At 40.2% G+C, this 22,991-nt stretch overlaps 1 protein-coding gene across 8 annotated transcripts in view; it reads right to left on the reverse strand.

The window, feature by feature from the left end:
• Phactr1 (phosphatase and actin regulator 1) overlaps positions 1–22,991 on the reverse strand; it is a 434,482-nt gene that overhangs the window by 93,375 nt on the left and 318,116 nt on the right. The window lies entirely within an intron of this gene.

The following is a 22,991-nucleotide window of genomic DNA, read 5'->3' on the forward strand; positions in this document are numbered from 1 at the left end:
GCACTTTGGATTGTCCTTTTGGGGCTCTGGGGACTCTCTGAGGGGCAGTGGGTGACTTCATCATAGTGCCCACTCCCAGGCCTTCTTGTCTCAGGTTCCCCATGGGAGCAGCCACGGGAGGAATGGATGGCTTCTCTTAGCTGTGCACCTGAGCCAGATGCAGGGGAGCGGGGCTTCCCTCTGGGAACAGTGGGCACCACAGTGACCAATGAGGCAGAAGTGGAGCACAGGGATGGTGGAGGTGGTGGTGGCAGCATGAAGAGCTCACAGGAGCCTGGGGCTAGGAGTGGGACGGAGCTGCTTTAGTGCCCTCATTTCAGTCTCCGATCAAAACTGTGGATGGGGCTGTGACCGATTATTTTAGTTGCTTTTGTCGGTCTGAGACTTTCCACAACGTTTAGAAGCCTAGTTGTTCAGGGGGGTAGAAGTCAACTGTAAAATAGAAGAACCACTCTATGCAAATTCAGATACAGATAAACACACATCTCTGCAGGAAACACAATTTAGTCTAAAGACTATGAATAAGAGCCAAAAACAAACAAACAAACAAACAAACAAACAGGGAACATGGGATGGTGATTCTTAGCCTGTCACCCACTAGCTCTGGGACAGAGTCAAGTGACTTTGCTCATCTGGGCAAATACAGATGCCTCAGCCCAGCTATTGTGGTTCCACAGATGGGACCGGGCACCTCAATTGTGGTAAAGAGCTCTCTGGCTTATCCTTAGATATAGCAAGACTGAGGATCACTGATGATATATTTGAGAACCTATTATTTATAAAATGGCAAAGCTGGGCAAGCCTGCAATCCCAGTTACTCAGGAGGCAAGTGCAGAAAGATGAAGAGTTCAAGGCCAACTTGGGCAAAATGATCAGGACCCTGTCTCAAAAATCAAACAAAAGGGCTGGGATAGAGCAATGAGTGATGTGTGCTAGGCCTTGGGTTCAATTCTCAGTACTGGAAAAAATGATAAAAAAAAAAAAAAAAGAGCCAGGCACCAGTGGATCATGCCTGTAATCCTAGCTGATCAGGAGGCTGAGATCTGAGAATCTCAGATCAAAGCCAGCCCGGGAAGGAAAAGTCTGTGAGACTCTTATCACTAATAAACCACTAGGAAACCGGAAGTGGCGCTGTGGCTCAAGTGGTAGAGTGCTCTCTTTGAGCTGAAGAGCTGAGGGACAGCGGCTAGGCCCAGAGTTCAAGCCCCATGACAAAAAAAAAAACCCCCAAAAGAAAAAAGTTATGTTCTCTTTCTTAAATGAGAATGAATTAGGTGGATGAGAGAGAAAAAACAAATGCCAGGTCAGTTGCACTCACCTATGGCTTATAGAACAAAATAACAGACACCTGTGAATGAGTTTCAAGTCGCAGAAGGAAGCGCAGTGGAGTTGTTCAGACCAAAGTCCACAAGTAAAGGTGGGTGGAGGAAACACTGGGTGGAGCTTGTCTGTGGGAGGAGCATCAGGAGCTATACAGAATGGCATGAGATGGCATGAGGAGTGCAGAGGAAGACTGGAAGAAGGGCACCAGGACTATGGCAGGGGGGCAGGGGGCAGGGGGCAGGGGGTAGTGGCTGAAATGCTCTGCTTGATCAGAGAAAATTCTGGCAGCAAAGTGAGAAAGGTCTGGATAGCAGGAGAAAAGCACAGGTTTTAAGCAAAACATTGCTACAGATCTTCTGGGTGACATTACGTCTCCACATGGAAAGAGATGCTCTGCCATCCTGTACTTAAGCCACATAAATGGAAGAATATAATGTTTCCCAGAACTTCCCCAACCCACAGACATAGTGATGAGGATGTGGCTGCAGGAAGGCAGGCAGAATCCCGGGCTTGATGGTCCAAGACTATGAGCTGTGAATTAAATGGGCCTGGTCTCAGGCCACCACTCAGCTTTCCAGAACCTGGCTGTCCCACCACACTCATGAATAACAATGGAGCCACTGCTCATGCTCAAAGGGACTGGAGACAACTAAAGGACCGTCTGACCCTCAAGCAGTCTACAGCTTCCAAGGCTCAAGTCATCATCAAATAATAAAATTATCTAACCTATAATTACTGAGGTAAGTCTGCCCATTTGTGGTGGTATGAGGTTTGAAATCATGACCTTTGCAACTGATAGGCAGTCATCCTATTACTATTACTGGAGACATGCTCCAACCAAAATAAGTCCTCTTAAAAGGTAAGTGCATGAGCTGGGTGCTTGTGGCTCATGTCTGAAATTCTAGCTACTTAGGAGGCTGAGGTCTGATGATTGTGGTTCAGAGCCAGCCTGGGTAGAAATGTCCCCGTGAGACTCTTATCTCCAATTAACCACCCAACAACTAGAAGCGGCACTGTGGCTCAAGTGGTAGAGTGCTGGCCTAGAGCACAAAGAGGCTCAAGGATAATGCTTAGGCCCTAGGTTCAGGTCCCGTAACCAACAAAACAATTAAAAAAAAAAAAAAGGAAAAGGAAAGTGCTTGGTCCCATGACAAATATCATTCCTTATTGGGATGTCATGGGTTTTTCTGAAGATCACTGAACTGAGATATGATAGATAAAAATATATCTTTTTTTTTTCCCAGCAAAGTGCTGTTTGGTAAAGCTGAGGAAATACTCTGAACAGAGGAGCTGACCTGTGGCTCCTCATGGAGGAATCATGGTACCATCGAAGAGCAGAAAGAAAGGTGCTACGGATGCTTTCACCATCCAAATGGAGAACATCTGAAAGAAGACTGGAGAGGAGGAGGTTGGGGCTGTGCAGCCCTTCACAGACCATGCTATTCTAAGCTCAGTGGAAAGAAACAATCAGATCTGAGTTTTAGATGGACGGACACTCACGTGAGTGTGGCAGGCGGGCTGGAGCAAAACCTAGTTACTTGATCTGAGGTCACAGCAGGCAGAGGACAATGGCAACTTAGATGAAGGATGCATTCATGATATAATAGGTGCTCACACAGATGCTAATGGAAGGTAAGAACTGCGCCAAATGCATGCATAAATGAGAGGCGTCAAGACATCCTTCTGTCTTGAATGAATGGAGATGCTGTCAATGTCTGACAAGCATGTTTGGAAGGGGGGGGGGGATAAGTTCAAGGTTAGCCAGGTCCAAGAGGAGAGAGCCAGCATGGGCTTGCAGTTGGACAGCTCCTCAAACAAGAAGGAGCAGTGCTGTGTGGCACAGATTATTCCAGACTCCCTTGCACACTAGGGATTCTAGAATATTCTTTTTCCCACAGTAATACTCCTAATGGGCCTCAGGGAGTATGTCTTGAGTTTGTTGTCCCATGCATGCCATTTCCTTGATACTTTTCTTTGAAAATTATAGTAAATAGGCTAGGAATGGAGCTCAGCGGTAAAGCATTTGCCTAGCATATTTAAGGCCCTGGATTTGTTCTCCAGCATATCACATACATACATACATACATACACACACACACACACACACAAATCAGATTGCACAGAACATAATCATTTTATATAGGAAACTATCCCTCCCTCCTCTACCACCCATTTCTGAGTTAAAATGACAACTTTGCCAAGTCTTTCAGGACTTTCCTAGAGCTGATTAGAAGATCAGGAGGACTCTTACCTAATCAATGGTTCATTGGCTGTGATCAGCCCAGTGATGGTTTTCAAAATCTGAATAGACTACTGGAAGATGGTAGGAACTGGAGGAGGGAACTAGCTGGAGGAAGTAGGTCACTTTGAAGGGAATATCTTGTTCCAACCCTGTTCTGCCTCTGCTCTGCTTCCTGACTGCCATATTGAACAGCCACTTCCCTGCTATAATGGACTGAAGCCTCTGAAACAGAGCTAAAAGGAGTCCCCCAACCCTTCAGATGTTCTCCCAGAGACTTAGTCAATCAAGGCCATTGTCAAGTTCACCACTGCTCCAGAAAGTGAAATTAAGTGAGCTGTCTGGTATAGGACACCTCAAACCATTTGACTTTGCTTCCTACTGAACCACAAACACAGAAAACATCATTATTTCCTTTTCACCAATCAGAGAAATGCTCTGTGTCCTTCTCTCCCTTCCCTGTATTGTATTTGGCCTGGGGGAGAAGGTAGAAATGGATGGAAAGAGGAGAAATTACGAAAAGTCAAAGAAGTCAGGAGGAAAGAGGCATCAAGGAAGACCAGTGTGATTCCTATGGCCACCTGCCTGAAGTAGGAAGAGAAGCCAGGTAAATAGAGTCCAGGCTGCATGGGGAGCTGCTTCTCTGGGGGACTTTGGGAGGTAGGAAATAAAAATAAACAGTACAGAATCATTTATTGCTTTTAGAAAATATAACAAAAAGAAGTGAAAAATATGTATTGTTGGATAGATAGCAAAGACATGCAAGAAAACATTTACTTTTATCTGTATGCTGGATACCAGGGCTTGAACCCAGGGCCTCTAGCTGTCTGTATGCTTTTTCAATCACAGCTAGCTTTCTATTCAGCCACACCTCCACGCTGGATTTTTGCTGGTTAATTGGGCATAAGAGTTTCATGAATTTGTCTGCTTTGGCTGGCTTCAAACCATGGTCCTCAGATGTCAGCCTCTCAAGTAGCTAGGATTATAGGCATGAGATAATGCCCAGTTTAGGAAGGCATTATTTTCTTACAAAAGAACAGTAGTCAGTAAAGACTGATTTTTTTTCTTTGTCGAAACGACTTTAATGGCTATTCACAATCCACGGATTTTATTACAGAGTTTTCATTCTAAATGATCACTGTCTATTTTTTTATTGTGAAAATACTGTACAGAGGGGTTACAATTACATGGGCAAGATAATGAGTACATTTCTTATCAAGCATTGTAGCCTCCTCCTTTGTTTCCCCTTCCCATCCTATCCTCTCCCCACCCCCCAATCTTCCTCCCCCCCACCAAAGTTGTAAAGTTCGTTTTCGACATAAAGACTGATTTTAAAATAAGAAAATCTGTTTTAAAATGTGAGAGTCAATCCACTATTTTCCAATTGTGACAGAAAGGGGCAGTATAAAAACCACTCATGGAATGCTTTGGAGAGAATTTTTTTGGTTAGAAAACTGGACTGTGTTTCAGTACTTGAGAGGACCAAAAGTTCACGCCAGCCTGGGCCACATAGTGAGATGCTAGCTCAAGAATCAAACAGAAAAAGATTAAAACAAAAATCCTCTGGATTGTGGAGGTGGTTTTACAACTCTAAATGCCCTACAATTATGGAATTATGGGATTGTACACTTCCATTGGTTAATGTCTAGTTTGTAAATGATGACCAATGTTCTTAACATATATATGTATATATATATATATATATATATATACATATATCTGTATATATACATACACACATATAGCAGCATGCCTATGGTCATGCCTGTAACCCTAGTTCTCAAGAGGCTGAGTCTGAAGATCATGATTCAAAGCCAGCCTAGGCAAAGAAATCTGTGTGAATATTTATTTCCAATTAACCACCCCAAAAGGCCAGAAGCAGAGCTTGGCTCAAGTGGTAGAGCACTAGCTTCGAGCTGAAAAAGCTCAGTGACAATACCCAGGCCCTGAATTCAAGCCCAGAACTGGAAAAAAAGGAAAAGTCAGGGGCTAGTGGTTCATGTCTGAAATCCTAGCTACTTAAGAGGCTGAGATCCAGAGGATGTAGATTTAAAGCCAGACAGGGCAATATAGTCAGCAAACAGTCATGCCAGAGTTATAGCTCAAGGAGTGGACTGCTAGTTGAGCAAGCAAGCTGAGCAAGCATGAGGTCCTGAGTTTAACCCTGCAGTTCACATGTGCAGCTCACATGCACCTGGAATCCATCAGGGTTTCCCGATGTCACCGTGGCAACTGACACATCAAAATAGAAAGAGGAACAGCAAACTTGTGTACACGACACTTCTAGAAACATCCAGCTTGCAAATCTAAACCACAGAGGAGCCATCTGAACAGGGAAAGGAAGAAGCAAATTTCGATTTGTACTTACATGCTGACAGTGAATTAGCTGGGTCAATCCAAACACATCAGCCAAGGCCACACATATCCCCTCTTGTCTGCTGTACAAGAGTGGGAGGAGTATTTCTCAATTACTGTATCAAAAGGGGCCCCAAAGGCCCCAAAGAAGCCAGCTCAAAGGTTACCAGCCTCACCCTCAGGCTGCCTGAACAAAAGAATTAGGCCTACTTATTCTTGAATCATTACCACTGAGCTTCAACTGGACATACTCAAGCCATAGTTCTGATGCTTGGAGCTCTTGAGGCCTTGTTCAACCTGGAAGAATTGTTTCTAGAGACAGGAAAAGACTTGCCCTCCAGTGAGCATGCTTTTCATAGGCAAAAAGGCAATCCAGAGCCTAGAATCCCAGCCACCTCTTTATCCACCCTAATCACCCAGGTGAGGCAACCTCCAAGCTGCAGAGCCTACAGAAGTATCCATATTAGCCAGTCAGAAATCTGCCTGTCTTGCCACTTCTTTCCTTGGGAATCAGTCAGACCTCCTCTGCCCTCATGGTCTCCTCCTTCCTAGTGTCTCCTAAACAACCCCGAGGTTTCCTGGTGGCATGGTGGATATCTTCTCTTACCATCTGGGAATATAAGAAACTGTTTTTCTTTTTAAAGGCACTGCTCCTCAGCTCATGGCTTTACCAGAAGTGAATAATAATAAGGCTTAAATTTTACCCACTTACTTGGCAGGCAGAAAACTGAGGGGATTGTGATTTGAGGCCAGACTTGGCATAAAAAGAACTAGGCTCTACCTCAACAAATAAGCCAAACATGTGAGTACATACCGGTGATTCCAGTTACTTGGAAGTATAGGTAGAAGGACCATGGTCCCAGGCTGGTCTCAGCAAAAGCTATGAGAACCTATCTGAATCATAACTAAAGCAAATGAATAACGGAGTGTGGCTCCATTGGTAGAGCTCCTGCCTAGTAAGCATAAGGCTCTGAGTTCAAATCTCATTCTGTAAGGGAGTAGAAATATGAAAGAGAGAAAAGCAAATGAGAAATAAAGTGTGTAGCAATTTACCAAATAGTCTTCTATCTTTCGTTCTTAAAACAGTCAACTTGCAATTAGAATCTATATCTTTCACCTTTTAAACTCTACAACTTCCCATGTAAGGGAAAATTAGGCTAGAGATCTACAAGTGACAAATGAAATGAAGTTCTAGAACCTAGGCTATGTGTTCCCTTGTTGTATGCCTTCATAAATAATGGGGGTTGTTAATATATGCAAGAGCTATAGGCAAAGATGACCGCAAACCAGACACTCAACCCATAAGTAAATCTGATGCAACAAGAAAACCAGGTGTATTGGCACACATCTGTAATCCTAGCATTCAGGAATGAGACAGAGTATCATGAACGTGAGTGCAGGCTGGTTTACATAATTTCACCCCAAAGTGGGGTGAAAATGTTGAAAGGAGGTGACACAGATTAAGATGAATTGTATTCACAAACTGCTTTGTTAAATGGCAAAAAAAATCTCCCATAATTCAACATATCCTACCAAATTAAGTGAGGGAAGGGAGTAGGTTGGGAGGGATGGGTGAGAATTGAAAGGGGTGACACTGATCAAGACACACCGTATTCATAAACTCCTTTGTTGAATGGAAACTCCTTTATAGAACTACTTAAAGATAATACAGATTTTTTTTAAAAGCTAGGATAGGATTACAATAAAAATCAGGAAAGGAAATGCCTTGAAAAAATGATAATAGGGACTTATGAGTACTGCCAATATTTCCTCTTTTTGACTTATGGTTATGGTTCCAGGCTATTTACACTTCATAACCATCAGACAAACTGCATGTGGATACTGATCCCAGTTTTTCAACTCATATTTCATTTGCCTAAACAAAAACATTCAAACAATATTCATGTTCATTCTGCTTCTCTTTGTACTGTTGCAATAGACTCCAAAAAGCTTAGTCACTGAATAAAGAAATTGTGCAGCTGACTGGTGAAGTTGTCTGTTGAGGGCAGAAAGAGTGATCAGAAGTCAATAAATGCACAAAGCATCTTTTCTTGGCCATTTCTTCCAGCAGGTCACACAAGTACAGAAGGGTTGCGCTTAACATTTACTTAGTCATTTCCAAAATCTATAGAAAGCAATACTTTTAGGTTAAAAAAGCTAGTAGAAAGTTTTAGAATATTACTGAGTAAGAATCTGAATTTGGGGAGAGATGGAGAGAATGATGAAAGGGTGACATTGATCAAGAGGCATTGTACTCATAAACTGACAGGTTGAATTAAAACCCCTTTGTACAACTACTTGAGATAATAATAGCCATAATAACAATAATACTATTATGAATTTAGAAAATAGGATGGATGATTCTTGGAATCCATCCTAAGGTGACATGTCAGAAGCAAAACTTGAGAGTGCATACTCCAGTTTTGCTTTGTCTATTCTAATCTGCATAGGAAACTTCAAATCAAATGCCAACAGAATAAGCATCGTTTGCCTCTTCTGAGATCGATGAGGTGTAAAAGAAATAATTTCTTCTCCATTTATTGGCCCCGGTTACAGGAACATAATAGGACATGCTTAATAAAACGAAGAATGGAAAAATAATTTATGAGAAGCCTCATTTACAACCTTCATTTTTTTCCGTCATTTCTCCTAATGGATTTTTTTTCCTCTGTGAAACAAGAAACAGGTGACGCTGTGGTGATGAAGGATGTAATGAGGTGAGAATGTTGATGTTAGAGACATGGTTGGGGCCTTGCTTCTATTACTTGTAACAGTGTAATAATGGCTTTTTGTTTGTAATTGTACTCAGAGCCACAGTTTCTATTTCCACTGTGTTCTCTGTTGCCTTTAACACTACCCCTTCCCCAGGAATAAAAATAAAATTCATTAATTTAGGACGACATAAGTGAGTTTATCCTTCCAAATGCAGCCAGCATAATGGTGCACTGTGTTTCATTCCAGACACCTAATTATTATTGATCGCCTTGTGATAGACATGTACTGCCTCAAGTTCTAAAGAATGGAAATCTGAAATTCTGCCCAGAACAGCTTAATAGCCCAGCCACCACCTGTTACCTAAAAGATAATAAGGCTCTTGTTTGATGGGTTTTGTGGTGCTGAGTTCAGGAAAGTAAACTTGTATGTTCTGCTGCATGCTTCTCTGCTCATGCTCAGAGCAACCATGCTGCAACGAATTCTTGAAGACAATGTTAATATTTTTAGGGCTTAAAAATATGTTGGAGATAGAGAAAGATAGCAGCATAAGACTGAGAGGTTTGCTTTCTGGTTATTTTTTGGTGCTGGAGAGGGGATCTGGGGCCTTGCACATGCTAAGTATGTACCTCTAATACTGAGCTACACTCTCAACCCAGATTGAAGAATTCTGTTTTTACTATATACATTCATAAATAAAGCATGTTAATAATTGCATACCATTATTTAAAGATTCATGAAGCATATATATAGTTATATCATACATCATATAAGCACACAAATCAGTTACTCTGCTCTGTCCCAAGGGGCATTTCATATGAAGGCTTTGGTTCACTCCATCATCACCATGCATTAGGAATCATATTCTGTGTGTTTTCTATGCCACACTTTTAAGTGGCACAATAACTCCAGAAGGTTGACACTATTATCCACCCCAACCTGGCAGAGTTACATAACATGAAGTAATTTCCCCAGAGTGAAGTTAGATGTGACTTGAGCCATATGACTCCCCAAGCATAACTGTACAAGTAGATAGGCTATAGCAATTATTTGCTATTATATTATTGTTATTATTATTGCCAGTCATGCGGTTTGAACTCAGAGCCTGGGTGCTATTCTTGAGCTATTTTTCCCAAGGTTAGTGCTAAGCCACTTGAACCACAGCTCTACTTCTAGCTTCCTCCTCCTTCTCCCCCTCCCCCTCCCTTCCCCCTCCCCTTCTTCTTCTTCTTCTTCCTCCTCCTCCTCCTCCTCCTCCTCCTCCTCCTCCTCCTTCTTGTTCTTTTTGAGATGAGTCTCAGACTTCCCTGCCTAGGTTGGCTTCAAACCATGATCCTCAGATCTTAGGCTGGCTTGCTCATGGCTGGTTATTTTGGAGATGGGGGCATAGGGAGCCCATACAAATTTTTCTGCTGGTGTTAGCTTCAAACTGAGATCCTCAATGCTCCACCTAGTATTACATGCCTGGGCTGCTGGCTCTGGCTTCATCTTTAAATAACTTATTAGTTTTTCTTTCTTTATTGGCACTATAGGGAAAACACTGTAGGCTAGATTGTCAAGTATCAAATTGAGGAGAATAAATTACAGTCCTCTTACAGTGAATATTTTTTGTTGGTTGTAGGTCCTGCACCCTGGGAGTGGGCTCTGTCCCTCAGCTCTTCAGCTCAAGGCTACTGCTCTACCACTTGAGCTACAGTCCCACTTCAGTTTTCTGGGTGGTTTATTAGAGATAAGAGTCTCATGGACTTTTCCTGCCTGGGCTGGCTTTGAACCGTGATCCTCAATCTCAGCCTTCTGAGTAGCTAGGATTACAGGCATGAGCCACTGGCACCCAGCCCTTGCAGTGAAATTTTTGACTATTTCACAATTCCTACATATGGTGGAGTTCATTCGCTTGTTTATTTTCTAGCAGTTACCTTATATTAAAGTTCAGAAGTTCATTCTTACTTCCACATTGCTTAAATCTTAAATGCAGTTTGACTAATATTAAATTTTTATATGTACCTGAATTGATCTTTGGAGGGTAGTATTAGTGATAGTGATTTTCATCATCAGAAAAATGCAACTTATCTGTAATATATTATCCTTTTCAAGATATTATTGAATTTAATTTCCTAAGACTGTATATATAACTTTTATGTTTATATTGTAGATATCAGCCTATAAGTTTCCCATAATATCATGTTACAATATCAAGACTTTTAAAACAAGTAATAAATTTCTTTTTATTCTTTTGCCTGGAGTCAGTGTGTACAAAAAACGATACTGTTTCTTTATTAAATATTTGAAAGAATTCATTAGTGAAGCCATCTGTGCCATCTCGTCCCTTTTGGGGAAGTTTTAAAGTCATCAGTAGAATTTGCTCAGCAGAACAGTATTCATTCTATTTCATTTTCTATTTCAATTAAAAAAAATTTTAAACTGTATCTTGACTGGATAACAGAATCTTCCAAATTTGAGAAAATGCCAGGTAATTTAATGAGGCCTCTTCCTATGATTTATGGTACACATATTTTGTGTTGTTCTGTTTTGGTCTTCTCTTATATGATAAAGTGCTTCAATCAGAAATAGAGTATGGAATTGGTGATATCTCCTATATGCACCCATCAGCTAATGATAAAAATAGTATGGCCAATACTCATTATCTTCAAGTTGGAGAACTGAATTGCTAATGTTCATTAGGGAAAAACCCACCTTTGGTATTTGCAATACCACCCATGATAAAGAAAATCCTAGGATATTTAAGTGGCAGGTTTGTGCATCCAACATGTATCCTAATTGCAGTCAGAAAAACAGAAAAAGACAATCACCATAAACAAATAAGCAGGAATCTACAATGTCCAGGACAGAGAAGGAAGTCTAAAATCATAGAGCTATTCAAGGCTTCCTCTAGAAGGGGGGGGGGTCATTGTTTTCTTAAACAAATATAGAGACTTGCCACTAGTTTATAGTAATTGCGACGTCTGAGCTTTGTTTCTCCTGGATGTTTCTGTGCTGCTTTTGAAGTAATTATGGCATGCATGGTGCGTGCAACTATATCTGCAATCCTGAATTTGCAAATAAGAATCACAGGGGTCATTTTCTCTCTTTTGCTGGGATAGGTTTTCATGACTTCACAAAGGGTATACTTTATCCCATAATCTAGTCCAGCAAAGTCTCCCAGTTCTAGAGATGCATTCCCCTGGATTCCAGTTGGGTTGATTGGAGTACAGATCTGGGCTGCGGTGGTGGTATAGAATTCTGATTCTGATTTTTAGAACAACCTCCGCTGGTGTGAGTGGGGGAATAAGGTATTTGCTCAGGATGGGAATTTGCTGATCTTGAGGGTGTGCAAAGCAAATGTAAACCTTCGTCCCATTGTTCTCTTTTTGGCAAACTCATCAAAGGGACTGTGCTGACTCTCATCACGAGGTTAATAGAAAATCTTGCCTGAGGTTACATCCACAGCATCACACAGGCACAAGTGATAAAAACAGATCTAGCAACCCGATTTGATTTTTTTTCTTCCATCACCTGGAAGAGATAACTGGGAAAACTAATTGCTGTGAGACTAAAGATGGGGGCTAGAGTCACCTGGACTCCATTATACATCACATCAAAATTATTAGCTTGGTATCACCATAGCTACATTATGTTTTAATTGTTATTTTAAAAAATGCAACATAAAGCTTATCATCTGAACATTTGTGATGTAGCTCAGTAGTGTTAAATATATTCTTTCCTTTGTACAATCATTTCCAGAACTTTTTAAACCTTGAAAAACTCAAATTCTGTACCACCAAACAGTAACTCTCCATTACTGCCCCCCCCCATCTATTTAAGGTACTAGATATGAATGGACATGTATTATTTGTCTTTTTTTTTTACTAATTTATTTACTTAGCATAATATTCTTGAGATTAACCCATGTTGCACAGCATATCACATTTTCAACGTTGTTCAATTAATTAATTTACTTAATTAATTTGTGTGCCAGCAGGGAGCTTGAACTCAGGACTCATGAGCTTCCTTTACTTTTTTTTATTCAAGGTGAGCACTCTACAACCTGAGCCACATCTCTACCTCTACCTCCAGCTTTTGCTGGCTAATTGTAAATAAAGACTGATGGACTTTTATGCCTGGGCTGGCTTTGAACCTTTATCCTCCGATCTCAGCCTCCTTAGTAGCTAGGATTTCAGATGTGAGCCATTGTGTCTGGCTTCACTCTGTTTTGTTTGTTGTTTTTGGCTGTGGAGCTTGAAGTCAGGGCTTGAGTGCTGTCCCTGAGCCTCTTTGTACTCCAGGCTAGTGCTCTATCACTTGAGCCACAGAGTCACTTTTGGTTTTTGAGTGGTTCATTGGTCTCACAGGGCCTTTTCTGCATGAGATGGCTTCGAACAACGAACAATGATCATGCTCTTTCAAACCATATGTCAGTTCCTCAAAATCATAAAAATAATCAGGCATAGTGGTGTATTTCTGTAATCCCAGCTACTTGAGAGGGAGAGATGGTAAGATCATGATTTGGAGCCAGCCCACACAAAGTTACAGTTTATCTGAAAAATAAACTAAAAACAAAAAGACAGGGTTCATGACTCAGTGGGACAGTGCCTGCCTACAGAAAAAGCAAAAACATATTGCCAAACAATCCAGTTATTCCTCTCTGGATAGGTAGCTAAAAGAACTGAAAGCAGAATCTCAAAAAAGTTGCCACCCCATCTTCATAGCATTATACATAAGAGCCAAGAAATGAAAGCAATCTAAGTACATCCATCTACAGATGAATGGATAAAGTAAAATATTATTCATCCTTAACAACAGAGTGGTGGGATGCTATTGCTCAGGCTTGTAATCCTAAACTACTCAGGAGGCTGAGAAAGAGCATGGCACCATTGTACATTCCCACCAGCAGCACAAAAGGATCCCCTTTCTCCACATCCTCACCAATATTTATTATTTATTTTAACCATCCTGCCAAGAATACAAGGACCTCCATCATTTTAACATGTTGAATGAAACTCAAAGAGAGGAACAGCAGGAGAATCTAGAATTCTAGTATTTGGTTGTGAGCTTACATATTTTTGCAGAAGTTGGCATTTTCTCACCCTAAGCCATGGAAATAATAAACTAAAGTCCTCCTTTGACACTTTGGGATAAGATTTTATTTTTTCATAGAGAGAAGTAGGCATGGGTTTTATAGAAATAATAAGGCAATATTCTCAGTAAAAGAAATGTTTTCTTGCCGGGCGCTGGTGGCTCACGCCTGTAATCCTAGCTACTCAGGAGGCTGAGATCTGAGGATCGCGGTTCAAAGCCAGCCCGGGCAGGAGAGACTGTGAGACTCCTATCTCCAATAAACCACAAGAAAACCGGAAGTGGCGCTGTAGCTCAAGTGGTAGAGCGCTCGCCTTGAGCTGAAGAGCTGAGGGACAGCGCCCAGGCCCAGAGTTCAAGTCCCACTACCGACCAAAAAAAAAAAAAAAAAAAAAAAAAAAGAAATGTTTTCTTATTTTCAAAATTAGGCCTTAGTCACAAATTTCTTTAAAATTAATTGATTGTAGTTTTACTGCAGAAACATGCATTTTTTTCTCCATTGTGGGTGATGAAAGTCTTCTTAATTATGTGAATCTATCAAGCTTTCTATTTTATGAAGAAACCTGGTTAGCTGGCATGGACTTGGATCTCCTTTGGGCTTTATTGGGGTTTAAAATATTGATATTGTTTCAAATTCAACCCCGTAAAAAGAGAGTTTTGAAATACAAAAATGTAAGGATTCTGTAAGCTTTCTAGCTCTATGATTCAAACAGATAGAAAAGATTAGTTAGATGCTAGTGGCTCACACCTGTAATCTTAGCTACTCAGGTGGCTGAGACCTGAGAATCATGATGCAAAATCAGCCCAGGAAGAAGAATCATGAGACTCTTTTCTCCACTTAATCAGCAAAAAAGCAGGAAGTGGAGGGAGCTGTGGCTCAAGTGGTCAAGTGCCCCCCTTGAGTGAAAAAGAGCATACGGCCCTCAGTTCAAGCCCTAGTACAAGCACCAAAAATTAAAAAAAGGATAATTGGACAAAGTAATTAAAATAACTAGTTTGTGAGCAGAGAGAGCAGGTGTTGGCAAACCTCTATAGGTGGCCAGCTAGCCAATCCTTTTGGTTTTACAGACCATATGGTCTCTGTGGAAACCACTCAAAAAGCCAAGCCATACCAGCCACACACAGTGCACAAATGTCTCAGCTCTTTCCTAGTTCTAAAGATGCACAGGATAAAAGTGAAAACAAGTAGTGGGATGGACTTGGCCCAGTTTGCTAATTATTATAGAAAGACATTTAAAATTACAGCTTTATGTTGTTGTTGATGGTGGTGGCGTTTGTGTATTCTTTTTTTTCTTCTTCTGCTTTTTAGCAGGGGAAAAGTGGGCATGAAGAAGGAGAGGGAGGAAGGGTGAATAAACGCAATCATGGTACTTAGGATACACTATGTGGAAAATGATCTATGCAACCTATGAGCAGAGACAGGAGGGGGAAATTGGGAGAAAGAGAAACGTACCCATTACCTGAATTGTGACATTGTAATTTCTCTGTACAGCATCTCAATCACAATAAAATTATACTAAAAAACAGAGCTTCTCTTAAGCATAAAGAGATGCAAGTCTTTGAGCTCTGTAGCAAAAAAAGACAAATAACAAGCATTTTATGTGATTTCTTAAAAAAAATAAGTAAAAGGCAAGCATGGTGTTCCATGCCTGTAATCCCAGCACTCAGGAGGCTGCGGTAGGAGAAACTTGACAGTTTGTGTTGCATCAGGAGACTCTGTCAAAAAAATATCCTCTGAAGAAATGGATGAATGAATAAGAACAAACCTGGCTTTCATGTAAAAACAAAATGAATCTCATGGTTCCCTGTCATCAAGTTCAAGCTTCAGAAAGGCAACATCAGCCTTAGAGACAACCACAGTGGGTGAGGACGGAAGGTAGAGGCATCGAGCAGAAATTATGGGAGAAAAATATTGCCAAAAAGCCTGAACCTTGAATAATAGGATGAGCTAAACAATTAAAAGAAGACAAAAATGACAGAATGAATAAAACACCGTTAACTTATTTAAAATGTGCATGGCGATTTGACACACAGCAGATAGTTGAGGTCTGGCTTTAAGATAGTCTAAAGTGTTCCATGTAAGAAATACTACTGACCCACTTCACATAAGCGTTACGGAATTATTGTGTGAGGTGAACGTGAGCATCACTACACTATGGGAACCGCCTTGCATGATGGAATTAGTGTGATCAGTATACTCTCATGGCATTTACTCTATTATCAGTACAAGTCTAATTTCTGCATTTTCCAAATGCTTGTTTTATAGGCAATCTCATTTTTAATTTACATAGATGAGAATAGGCATTTTAATTTTGCAAATTACATTAGAAAAACAAGTATGAACAAAGGGCAAGCTAATACAACAATGGTACTCACTGGACACTATGTTGAAAATGAGCTAGACAACTTGTGGGTGGGGATTGGAGGGAAAAACGGAGACAGCCAGGGAAGGGGTGACATTGAATAAAAAGAAACGCACTCTATACCTGTCTTATGTAACTAATCCCTCTGAACATCACCTTTATAATAACAATATATTTTTAAAAAATGGCATAAAGATTCTATTTGTGAAAACTGTCAACAACTGCCTAAGAGAAAATAATTTCTTCTGTTACAAAGAATATAAGAAACAAATTTGTAAAGAAGAATAAAGGCTTCTGGAGGAGGTGGGGGCAGAATCTATGTCTCAGCTTAAACTTAGAAGTGGGAATTTGACAGAGTAGCTTTTGTCAAACCCTGCCAAGGCTTTGTTCATGTTGAATGTGCCTAAAGGTTATGTAAAAATGCACCTGTGCAGAATCACAGTTTGGATTGTCTAATGAGGTTATTAAACTATCTTCAAGCCATGCGTTGTTGGTTTATGAGAAAGTTCAGCTAAAATTTTAATTTGCCTCGATGGAATAGCAAAAAATAAAAAAGTTTACATTGGGCTCATGGTTGTTTAGCAAAAAATATGCAAGACAAAGAAAAAGCCCTCTAGATTGTGAGCTGTGGCCAAGGGAAGAAAAGACCTTCCACATATGTCTATTTTTATTTTCCAGTTCAGAGATACCACTGGAATAGGGATCCACTTAAGTTGGAATTACATTGATAGTTTTCTTTACGGTGTTCAGTATTTTTATTATTAAAAACTATTTGTGAAACAGAAGCGTTGCAGTTAGATACGTAAGGCAAAGAGTACATTTCCTACTAGTTTTTCCCTCCCACCTTACCCACAAGCTCGAATAGTTTATTTTCTTTCCTTTTTTTTTTTCTTTTTCTTTTTTGTCAGTTGTGGGGCTTGAACTCTGTGCTTGGGCATTGTCCCTAGCATTTCATCTCAAGGTTAGTGCTCTTGAGCCACTGATTTTCTGGTAGTTAATTGGGAATAAGAGTCTCATGGACTTTCTTGCTCTGGCTGGCTTTGAACTGCAATTCTCGGATCTCAGCCTCCTGAGTAGCTAGGATTACAGGTGTGAGCTGTTGGCGCCCAGCTGAATAGTTAATTTTCAACATGGTGAAATATATTGCTGTATTTTAAGTTAGAAGGACATCACCTTTATCAATGATTTGAAACAAACGAAAGGACTAGATGTGGTTCAAGTGCTAGAACACTTGCCTAATAAGTACAAGACCCTGAGTTCAATTGTCAGTATTAAAAAAATCCTTCTCTAGTCCAGGAAAGTAAGATGTATATATATATATCAAGGATAGAAAGTGGAGACTGAGGGAAATCTATACAAATTAATCCTGGCTTCTTTGTCACTCCTCTACTCAATTAACGACAGTTGCTTTTTTGTCATGTCACATTTCCATAGTTAACTACTCTTTGTCTAGCTGAATCTGTGTAAGTGTTCACCACTAACACATCTGTGTGTGTGTGTGTGTGTGTGTGTGTGTGTGTGTGTGTGTGTGTGTGTGTGTGTGTGAGCTGGGGCTTGAACTCAGGGCCTGGGTGCTGTTCGTGAGCTTTCTCTGCTCAAAGCTGGTACTCTACCACTTGAGCTACAGATCCATTTTTGGCTTTTTGGTGGCTAATTGGAAAGGAGAGTCTCATAGACTGTCCTGCCTAGACTTGCTTTGAATCACTAATCTTAGATCTCACTCTCCTGAGTAGCTAGGATTATAAGGATGAGCCACTGACACTTGGCTCTTGTACGTTTTAAAAGATTAAAAAATTAAACTGATATATAAAACAAGAAGTATCATGTGACATTATGATATGAGAATACACTAAGTAATATTTAAATCATGTTTTATATCCTCAAATAGCCATCATTCCTTTGCAGCAAAACCATTCAAAATCTTCCCTCCAGCTTTAGGAGATCTACAGTATATAACTATTGTCTACAATTTCTTGCATATTTTCAGAAACAACTAGCTAAATTCTTCCATTTTTTTTCTTTCCCACTTTCTTCCAGCTCCTCCAAAGTAGTAACTTGGCACTTATAAGATTCCAGATATAGCTGGGTGCTGGTGGCTTATGCCTATAATCTTTGCTACTCAGTAGGCTAAGATCCGATGATCACTGTTCAAAGTCAGCCTGGGCAGGAAAATCTGTGAGACTCTTCTCTCCAATTAAGTGCCAAGAAGCCGGAAATTGTGCTGTGGTTCAAAGTGGTAAAGCACTAGCCTTGAGCACAAAAGCTCAGGGACAGTGCACAGGCTCCGAGTTCAGGCCCCAGGACTGGCATACACATACACAAAAGATTTCAGCTACATTGCTGTTACTTAAATATAAAAGCAGTAAACTGTCTTTATCAATCAGGGGACTGACTGGCAAATTTTAATTCACACACAGCCAATTTAGTCAGATCATTTAAACCATTTCTGTTTTTTTTATAATTTTTTTTATTCATGGTTATTTGATCTGAGTCCCAAGAAGAAACTCTTGCTTTAATGTTTTCAAATATTATAAAATTCTTAATATTAATTCCAAATGTTAACCATGTACAGATGCACCACCTGGACACTGTCCACATGGAAATACTTACATACACAGGGCCTCTAGTGAATCTGGGCTGTGTTCAACATAATAACATTTCAGTGCACAAGAAATATGGCACTATGTAAAGAGGATTTCTAATTTTAATCCTTTAATACAGCATGACATATTCATGTTTTTGTTTGTTTTATTTTTAAAATTTTCTTTTATTGTAAAGATGCTGTACAGGGGGTTACCGTTACATGAATAAGGTAATGAGCACATTTCTTGTCAAGCATTGTTACTCCCTCATTTGTTTTTCTTCTACTATCCCTTCCCTCCCCATGTCCCCATTCCTTTCCTCCCTGCCCCGAAGTTGTAAAGTTCATTTCCAATATAGTGTCTTGTGAGTATCATTGTTACAATGGGTCATCCTGTGTCCTTGTTTCAGCACTTTGTTATTCCCCTTCCCCTCTTCAAATTAAATAAATGTATATACAAGATCCAGGGTACCAAAGAGACTTAAAGAGAGACTTCTATGAAGAGGAAATAAGAATGACCAATAGACACATGAAGAAATGCTCAACTTCCCTAGCCATAAAAGAAATGCAAATCAAAACATTGAGATTCCACCTCACCCCAGTTAGAATGGCTATAAACAAGAAATCTATTAACAACAGATTCTGGAGGGGAATGTGGCCAAAAGGAAACCCTACTGCACTGTTGGTGGGAGTGTAAACTTGCTCAACCACTAGTAGTATGGAGGTTCCTCTATATAGAGCTCCCCTGTAACCCAGCAATCCCACTTCTGGGCATTTACCCCAATGATCACAAACAAGGCCATACTAAAGTTCCCAGCACAACTATGTTTATTGCAGCATTATTCACCATAGCCAAGATACAGAACCAACCCAGATGTCCCTCAGTAGATGAATGGGTCAAGAAAATGTCATATATCACATATAAAAGTATATATTCTATGCTTCCATCAGAAAGAATGACATAACCCCATTTGTTAGGAAATGGAAAGACAGGAAAAACCATATTAAGTGAAGTAAGCCAGGCCCAAAGAAATATAGGTCCCACGGTCTCCCCTATTTGCAATAATTAATATATATCTAGGATAATCTTATCAGATGAGCAGAAAAGCTCAAAAGGTATGTTCATATGATCATATAAGATGATACTAAGTGAAATGAACCCAAGATATAGACACAATGATTTTTTCTTTGTTGTTGTTGTTGTTTTTAATATACAATGAGATTTTTTTCTTTCTTTTGTATGTTATTCCCCCTATGGTGTATCTCCCCTGTTGTAACTGTATTTGATTTTGGTACCCGGCATCTTGTATATTCACGGGTTTTTAGGAAGGTATTTCTTTGTTCGGAGGAACCAGAGGCAAAGTACTAGGAGAAGAATTCTGCAGTGCTGTTTAGAGGCTTTGTTCTATCCAAGGCAGCAGCATAAGCCAGTTAACAGTAAAGGGAGATCAGCCTCAAATAGTTTCAGGGCTTGGAAGAGAAAATCAAGTAACAGGAAAAACAATACAATAGAAAGACTGCTACTGTGTTTTAAGTGAAGGCCTCAAAATATGAATATGAACTAGAAAAGGAACAGGTGGCCACTTGCATGGGGGAACTTGGGGCTTAGACAAAAGGTTTATGCCCTTTCTGTATGCACAGGTTATGGGAAGGAGATCTAATCCCTGGTGATAGCATTTGGAGAGGGGATGTTAGCAGATCAGATTCGGTCAGTTTCACACGTCAGTGGTATTTGGAACTGGGCAGGCCGTTAGAGTTAGATGAGGCCACGAGGATAGGGTCTTCTTGCTGAGAAACAGCGCTGCTATTCCTACTTTATAGATGAGGAAACTAAAGCACAGGTGCTGAAGTACATTCCCAGGGTCACCAGCTGCTCAGGGACAGGGAGTTGAACCCAGGCAGCTTAGCTTTGGAATCCATCCCTCTAGCCAGACCTTTTTCTAGGTGCCTCCAAGAGCAATCCACCCAGCATTCTAGAGGAATTCTCTGGTGCACAGGCCTTCTGTGCCAGTACTGCTTCTTTCGCCCAGAACAAAACACCCATCTTGAGCTAGCATATATTCTCTCTCCAGACCTCTGATGACCTCATATAACACCCCTCTCCACATCAAGAGCGCCCACACCTTCATTATACACTTTACTCTCCTACACTGCTGGGAGCAGAGCCCTCGCAAACAAGGGAAGTGTCATCTTGGGGCCTGACTCACTGGCCTTGTGCGGTCATCCTAGAGGAATAGAACAGCCACTCTGAATAGTTTGTTCAATGCTGGGATTCCTAGAATTTTATTAGGAGTTCAATGTTTGGGGGAAAAAAAAAGCATAGCAGGGGAAAGAAGAAAACCTGTTTTTAAAAAGTGAAGTATCAGGAGGAACCCCTGCCAAAGCTCTTAGGCAGTTTTCTTAGTTGCTGGTAAAGATTCAAACATCTGCCAGTGATCAAGGAGACTGACTGACCCTCTCAGTATGGACAACATGTCACCCACACGAGCTACCTAAGGGATGGGGGGTAGGTGGGTGGGGTTGGTTTTTATCAAAATGCAAATTCCATCATTCTTTACCTAGGTATAAATTTCTAATTTGGTCTGTTGTCAAAGGATTTCAGAGCACTGAAATGATATAATTACACACCTAAGGGCTGGGATGCAAAAACAAAATGAAAGAACAATAACAACAAAACCCAGACAGACTTTCTTTTGGAGTTCCTTTGCCTTGATGAAGATCTGCAGGATGGAATCGGAGTCTTTGAATCTTCTGAATTTTAAATTGCCAAAGCCAAGACACCATGACTCTCAGTCAACTGAAGGATCTGTCACTACACACCAGCCCCCCCTTTGGTGAATTCACTTTTGGCTCGCCATCTCCATTTTAATATTTTGCTTGACTAGCCAGCCTCATTTGAAAGTTTTAATGTAAACATCTTTGAAATATGATTCAAATTGCAGTTAAAGAGTTGACATAGGAGGGCTTTTAGCTCTCTATCATTTAAAATCTGCCTATATTAAAAAAGGCTTTTTGCTTATATTAAACTAATTTTGTCATTTAAGGTCCATTAGAGGCTTGTTCTTTCAGCCACTCTAAGCTAGAATGTGCACATGTAAGAATTATCTCCTGTTCTCACCTGGGACTCCGAAAAAGAAGGGTACGTTGCTGTGTGGTAAATGTTCTGACTATGTCTGTCCAGTGAATCATGAGGTGCATTGCTTGACTGGTCTGGTCCATGGGGCTTATAACACTGCAAAGGAAAAATCTTAACGGTGGACTTAACTTATCCTACCTTTTTCTCAGATGCTATTTGGAGCAACTTAAAAAAAGTATCTGGTAAACGTATATGACTATATCACCTTGTCTCATGACAAAATTTGGTCTTTTCACTCATATAGCTTAAATCCTCTACTTGCTCATGCCTGTCTGTGCCTGACTGGAGTCTAAGAAGCAAATTTAATTTCAGTTGTAAACTGTAGGTATAAGGATGTACATATTACTAAGGATAGAACTGTTCTATTCTTTTAGTTGCCTTGTTTGCTTAACTTGTATTTTGGTGTGGGTTCCTAGGGAATTGTCAGCATTTTCTTGGTTATTTGAATTAGGAGTATCTGGGGAGAATATAGTCAAGTATTCAGTGTATATACCACAAAATTAAGAAATGTAAGGGAAGGGGTGGGTCGAAGAGGGGCTGAGAAAATTGAAGGGGGTGACACTGATCAAGTCTCATTGTATCCATAACCTGCTTTGTTATAATGGCACCACCTATGTACAGTTACTTAAAGATAAATTAAAAATAAAAATCAATTAGGACTATCCATTTTATTACTCTTGTTTGTGATTCATTTTATAATCACATATGCTTCAAAATGTTGCAGTAAAATAACTGCACAAGGAGCTCTATTGTTGGTGTTACTGACAGCCTGTGACAGTCCTAAGACCTATCTTGTTTTAGCATCAAGAGTCTCACTCCTCTAACTATTGAGGTATGTCATCCTTATTCATCAGGGAGTCATCAGGGAGTAGGTACTGAAGAATAACCTTCTTAAATCCACATCTCTTAATTTCTCCAGTATACAAGGGGATGATGATGAAGGGGAAAAAAATCCCAAGTCAATTCAGACATGAAATAGTTTCTCAACAAGTGCAACAAGTTGAAATTAATCTCAATGGATTTTCATAAATCCATGACATGATGCTGGCCTCTGGCCATTTCACTGGAAGAGAAAATGTTCTTAACACTCACAAGGCCTAATTTATTATTTTTACCATATAAAAGTGCTTGGAGGAGAAAAAAACAAAAACAGTCTTTCTCTGTTTATTATGAATTTAAACTAGAAACAAAAAGAAAGCCTGAAAAGAG

This window comes from Dipodomys merriami, unplaced genomic scaffold (genome assembly GCF_024711535.1).
Source record: "Dipodomys merriami isolate MVZ:Mamm:240054 unplaced genomic scaffold, mDipMer1.0.p SCAF_16, whole genome shotgun sequence".
NCBI classification, from domain to species: domain Eukaryota; kingdom Metazoa; phylum Chordata; class Mammalia; order Rodentia; family Heteromyidae; genus Dipodomys; species Dipodomys merriami.